The following is a 6,285-nucleotide window of genomic DNA, read 5'->3' on the forward strand; positions in this document are numbered from 1 at the left end:
GGAGTGACTGGGAATCGCCTGCAGCGCCACCCGGCTTGGAGGAGTGATTGGGAATCGCCTGTAGCTTCACCTGGCCTGGGGGTGTGACTCAATCGCCTGCAGCGCAACCCCACCTGGAGGAGGAAGAGTGACAGGGAATTGCCTGCAATGTTATCCAACTAAGAGAAGCAGTCACTGTGATCACCTGCAGTGTCAATCAATGTTGTTGGATTCAAAGACTCTGAGAAGAAAAGACCTACTCAATTGGTGCTTCACAGCCAACCTGGTAGTCACCAATGTGCTAGAGTCACAGAGTGGCCACTGCACCTGGTTCAACCTAGAAGCCACCATAGTAAGCACCTGTGTAGAGACACTGGGCCTCTTGACAAGGAAATCCAGGATCTCCTAGACTGTAAATGCAAGGTGTTCCTGAACTTGCAGCTCCACCAAAACTTGAGAGGAGACAAGCTTACAAACAACTGAAAGCCAAGGTGCAACAAATAGCATATGGTGGGCGGAAAGAATGCAGGACTCTCATCAACTCATCAACGACCATCACATGCACAGGTTCTTCAGCTCAGTCAAATCATCTATAGTCCAAATACCCAGGGACCTACTCCACAGAGCCAAAAATGGAGAGTTGGTCATCAAAGACTGAGGCAGTCCATGCCTGCCAGAGACAGCACTTTGAGGACCTCTGCAATCAAGACCATCATTACCAAAGATCCTCAGACAGCATCTTCTAAACCCACGATCACTTCCATCTAGAAGGACAAGGGCAGCAGATACATTGGAACATCACCACATTCAAGTTTCCCTCCAAGCCATTCACCATCCTCACTTGGAAATATATCGCTGTTCCTTTACTGTGGCTGGGTAAAAGTCCTGGAATTCCCTCCTAAATGGCATTGTGGGTCAACCCACAGCAGGTGGACTGCAACAGTTCAAGAAGGCAGCTCACCACCACCTTGGTAAGGGTAACCAGGGACAGGCAATAAATCAGCTAGCAACGCCCACATCCCACAAATGAATAAATTTTTTAAAAAATGCACCTTTGACGTAAGTATTCTCAACACCATCCCACAACACACTGCCCATAGCCATTTCAGCACACCTTCAACTTGACACAAGGTCAACACTTGGAAAACATCAAGACCTCGGGCACAGATGGAATCCCTGCTGTAGGAAGACAGCATGCCAGGAAATCTCAGTGAGGCCGTAAGTGTGACCATCTCCAAGAAATGAGAGGGATTCCCTACTATCTGCTACAGGAAAGGCTATTGCAAGATCCCCTTCAACTGCCTTTCCCAAGTGGCTGAAGAGCTCCTTCTTGCATCTGAATGTGGCTTCCACCTGTCAAGAGGCATAATTGATATGATTCTCAATGTGCAACAACCCAAGAAAAGTGTAGGAAACAACACCAACCTCTGTACATAGGCTTCTCTGATATCACAACGGTCTTCGACTTGGTCAACTGTGACAGATTGTGGAATATCCTCCTTAAATTCAGCTGCCCACGGAAATTTGTCACCATTCTCTACCTGCTTCACAATGACATCCATCAAAGAGGTAGAGGAGTGACTGGGATTGCCTGCAGTACCACCCAACCAGGAAGAGTGACTTTTCATACATAGGATGTAGCTTTCACCAGCTGGGCCAGCATTTATTGCCTATCGTAATTGCCCCTGACTTCAGCATTTTGTTCATTTTGAATCAATGCTGTAAGGAGGTCAGGAGATCTGTGCAAATTGAGCATCCATGAGCAGGTTATTCCTTTGCAAATCCTGCTTGATAGCACTGCTGATGATGACTTCTATCACTTAGTTGAACACCAAGAGTGGACTCATTGTGTGGTAATTTGTCAGATTGGATTTGTCCCCAATTTTGTGGACAGGGCATACCTTGGCAATGCTGGGTAAATGCCAGTATTTTACCTATACCGGAATAACTTGGCTCCTGTCCTGGCTAGTTCTGGAGAATGAGTCTTCAGTACTATTACCAGAATGTCATCAGGGCCATAGGCTTTTTTGAACCTCATGCCTTCAACTGCATATTCATATCATATGGAGTGAATTGAATTGGTTGAAGCCTGGCGATCTATGATGCTGGGGACTTCAGGGCGGGGTCAAGATGGACCATCCACTGAGTACTTTTGGCAGAAAATAGAAGCAAATGCTTCACCCTTACCTTTTGCACTACTGTGCTGGGCTCTCCTATCATTGAAGATGCGTACACTTGTGGACCTTCCTCTTCCAGGGCTTGCTTAATTGATCAACATCATTCATGATATGATAGGAGTGCAGAGCTTAGATATGATCTGATGCTTAAGGGATTGTTTGCACCATTTGTTGCATGCAATTTCCATTGTTTAGCATGCAAGCAGTTCTGTATTGTAGATGTTCCACGGCGACAACTAATTTTTTAGATATGCCTGGCGTTGCTCCTGGTATGCCCTCCTGTAATGATCCTTTAACCAGGATTGATCTCCCAACTAGATGGTAGTTGTAGAGTAGGGCATGTTGACAATGAGGGTACAGATTGTCATTGAATACAATTTTGCTGCTGCTGATGGCCTACTGTGCCACATGGGTGCCTAGTTTTGAGTTGGCTAGGTCTTTTGACATCTGTCCATGATATCTTTTCAATGTGAAGCCTTTGTCTACTGAGTAGAGTATGGTGGTCACTCCTGCCAATACATAATGGACAAACACATCTGTGACAAGTAGATTGGTAAGGATAAGGTCAAGTATGTTTTCCTGTCTTGTTGCTTCCGTTAGTGCCTGCCACAGATCCAGTCTAGCTGCAATATCCTTTAGGAGTCAACCAGCTAGTTGTGGTGCTACCGAGCCACTCTTGGTAATGGACATTGGAGCTCCCTTAACCATTTTACATTTTGTGCGCTTGTTAACTCACTGCTTCTTCTAAGTGGCATTCAACATCGATGAGTACTCATTCAACAACAGAGGGAACCAGGAGGTGGTAATATGCAGGAGGTTTCCTTGTTCACGGTTGACCTGATGGCATTAAACTTTGTGTGATGTGGAGTCAATGTTGAAAACTCCTAAAGCAACTCTTTCCTGATTGTATACTAAATTGCAGTGAGACAGGACATACCCAGGGATGGTGATGGTAATGTATAGGATCTCACAGCGAAATGTATCTTTAACACTACTCAGGAAGGAGGATCCAAGATGGTGGCGGAGTAGGATGCTCCAGCCGGAACTCGTCTGCTCTCTCTGTTCCTTTTCTTTTTTTTTTCCTCGCTGTTGTATTTTTTTTTCTCTTTATCCTCTTCTACCAGTGGCCCAGAGCAGATTGGGCGGAGCCAGTGGAGCGGGGATGGTGGCCCAGAGCAGAGCAGAGATGGCCAGTGGTCTGGAGTGGGAACGGTGACCAGCGTGCCCGGAGTGGAACGGGAACAGCCATTGGCTTGAAGCAGAGCAGGAACTGCTCTAGCAGCTCAGAGCCAGGATGGCTACTGGTTGGGAATCGGTGGGGCCTGGTCAGACCATGTGGAAACCCTTATTGAAAGACTGTAATCTCTATCTTGTTAGCTTTATTTTTTATTTTTCTACCTGTACTTATACAGTGTGTATCTATAATGTAGTGTAACTTTTTTCTTTTTTTTGTACTTGTACTTAAGAGTTGTACCTAGGTACTTTGTACCTAAGATGACATCATGTGTTGGCAACATTGTGCACTGTTCATACTCCTGTTCTTTTGTAACTTGAGGATACGTGACAATAAACCCTACTCTAATTCACAATGTTACTTACTGTATCTTCTACACATTGCCATGCTAGATATGCATGTGTTCTCATATAAGGTACAATTCTGTGAGAATGACTAGGTCATGCTGTTGATTAGTCTGCAGGGCAGCTCTTCTAATTTTGTCACGAGTCAATGGGATTGCCCAACTAGGATGAAGAATGTCTGAAATCACTTGCAGCGCCACCCATCTAGGGTGAGGAATATTTGAGATCACCTGTAGTGATAGTAACTCTGTGATGCAGTGCCTCACTCTGCCCTTGATGGCCAAAAGTTGCTATCACAGAGAAGGATGTCTTTAGCACTACCCAGCAAGGAGGATGCATGGACAGTGCCACTTACCGAGAAGAGAGTATCTTCTACATATTACCGTGCTGTATGTGCATGGATTCTCATGCCTGTAAGAATGTCTCTAAACTGAAACTAATTGAAAGAAATTTGCATTGCATATTTTGTTTCTTTCATCACTTAATTTTTATATGTACTCTATAAAAACATAAGATATATTCAAATGAGCTAAGCAGTAATATGCAGCATTGACTTGTAAAAGGCAAATTACACATCAATAATTGAGTTACAACATTGACGAAAACACCAGTGTAACTGAATATTGTACATGAGTTACCAGAAGGCATTTGATGATGCGCTGCATAATAAATTCGCGACTTGAGTTAGAACCGTATAGTAATTTAGATTGGAAAAGCAATGGTCTTCTATTTTTAAGAAATTGCCTCTTATTTTTACTGCATTGATGGATACATTTTGTTCCCTAACTCTATGGCAGCCAATAGAGAACTGAGCCTGGAAGTCTCAGTTGCATGAATTGAGAAGGTGGAATATCGTTTTCCACTAGATGGTACTGCACTTTGGTTCCCTCCAGCAATGCACAACTGCAGCAGCTCACTGTTGAAGGTTATATGGAAATTGAATAATGTAATTTTAGAATTGGGGTGGACACATAAACACCACAAGGTGGTCACAGGAGGAAGCGTGCATTTTGAATAAACCTTGAGATATGCTTAAGAATAACCTTAGCATTGTTTAAATAGATAGCAAGCATTTCTACAGTGCCAGTTTGGAGTAGAATTCAAATGTTTAACACCCTCAAGTAGTTTGAAATTATAAGGCATCCTGGCATTTCATACCTAAGAATTATGGAAGCATTATAATTTCAATTACTGCAGTGGACTGTGGAGGATACACCACCACCTCCTAGGACTGTTAGAAATAGACAATAAATGCAGCCTTATTTATTTCTCATTTACCAAGAACAAATTTAAAATGTAGTTTGAATGAGGTTCGAATTGGTGGGATCAATATCTGTGAATCAACCAGCAGAGATTTGTTAATGTTGTGACTCCACAAGAAAAATTGAACATCTTGTCTATTTTACTGCCTCCCCTTCCCCCAGTTCATATGTCACCAGAAAGGACAATGTGCCACATCCTCCCATGCTCACAAATGCTCCCTTTCCCTGCTCTAATGGTCATCAGTAGCCACCTACCCTTCTCCTACCTCAACCCTGCCCAGATATTTTATGGTCACCAGCAACCCTGTCCACACTCCCCTGTTGGTTCCATGGTTGAAGGATCTCTTGTTTTGTTTCATAAGCATAGGTCACTTGTTGTTCTTAAAATCTCTACAGGAAGGATAGAGTGTCTTTGGATAGGGTATGGAAAAGATTCGTGGTTCTGTAGTTCTGTGGAGAAGGAACTTCAATTATACTGGGACAATTCTCCTTGAGAAAAGAAGGTTGAGTGGAGATACTCATCATGAGGGATCTGAACAAAAAAACTATGGAGGGACTATTCCCATTGGTGGAAACATCAAGAGCCAGACGGAACTGATTTAAAGTAATTTGGCAAATGAAGCAATGAGAAATATCTTTTTTGTGCCGTGAATGGTTAGGATTTGGACTGCCCTGCCTGAATATGGTAAGTTGAATTGAAGCATTTATGAGGGAATTGGATCATTATCAGAAAAAGACAAATGTGCAGGCCAATTGACAAAAAGCATGGTACTGGGATGAGGTGGATTGTTCCTTTAGAGGACCAGCATGGGCATTACCCTGAGGAACTCCTGCAGAGATGTCCTGGACCTGAGATGGCTGACTACTGACAACTGCAATCATCTTCCTTTGGCTTGGGTACAACTCCAACCAGCTGAGTCCACATTGTTGGGTAGATTATTATTGTTATAGCGATATCAAAGCAGCTGGTTATGGGCACAACAAGTTTTCACCCACCAGCCCCATCACAACGTCATGGCACTTCTCCAACTCACTTAGAGTATAATCCACAGAATGCTGGAGAAATTCAGCAGTTCTGGCAGCAATGTGGGGAGATAAATGGCATTAAGGTTTTGAGTTCAGTATGACTCATCTTCGGAACTTCAGAAGTTGGTAGTCAGGCGTACTGCACAGTATGTCAAGGGTATTAGTCCAATGACTTGGATGCAGTCAATTAGCTGCTTGGGACATTCAAGGGACATTCAAGGTAATGGGTTCTGTATCAATACAGTCTGGGCAGGGGTCACAGT

At 43.6% G+C, this 6,285-nt stretch overlaps 1 long non-coding RNA gene across 1 annotated transcript in view; it reads left to right on the forward strand.

Annotated features, from left to right (window-relative positions):
• The window catches only part of LOC125484391, a 4,591-nt gene extending 846 nt beyond the window's left edge, over nucleotides 1-3,745 (forward strand). The window contains exon 2 of the long non-coding RNA XR_007263220.1: nucleotides 3,281-3,745. This is a non-coding gene — a long non-coding RNA (uncharacterized LOC125484391). The remainder of the gene's footprint in view (nucleotides 1-3,280) is intronic.
• The last annotated feature ends 2,540 nt before the right edge of the window (nucleotides 3,746-6,285 follow it).

The sequence above is a fragment of the Rhincodon typus genome, chromosome 11, assembly GCF_021869965.1.
Source record: "Rhincodon typus isolate 14 chromosome 11, sRhiTyp1.1, whole genome shotgun sequence".
Classification (NCBI taxonomy): Eukaryota; Metazoa; Chordata; class Chondrichthyes; order Orectolobiformes; family Rhincodontidae; genus Rhincodon; species Rhincodon typus.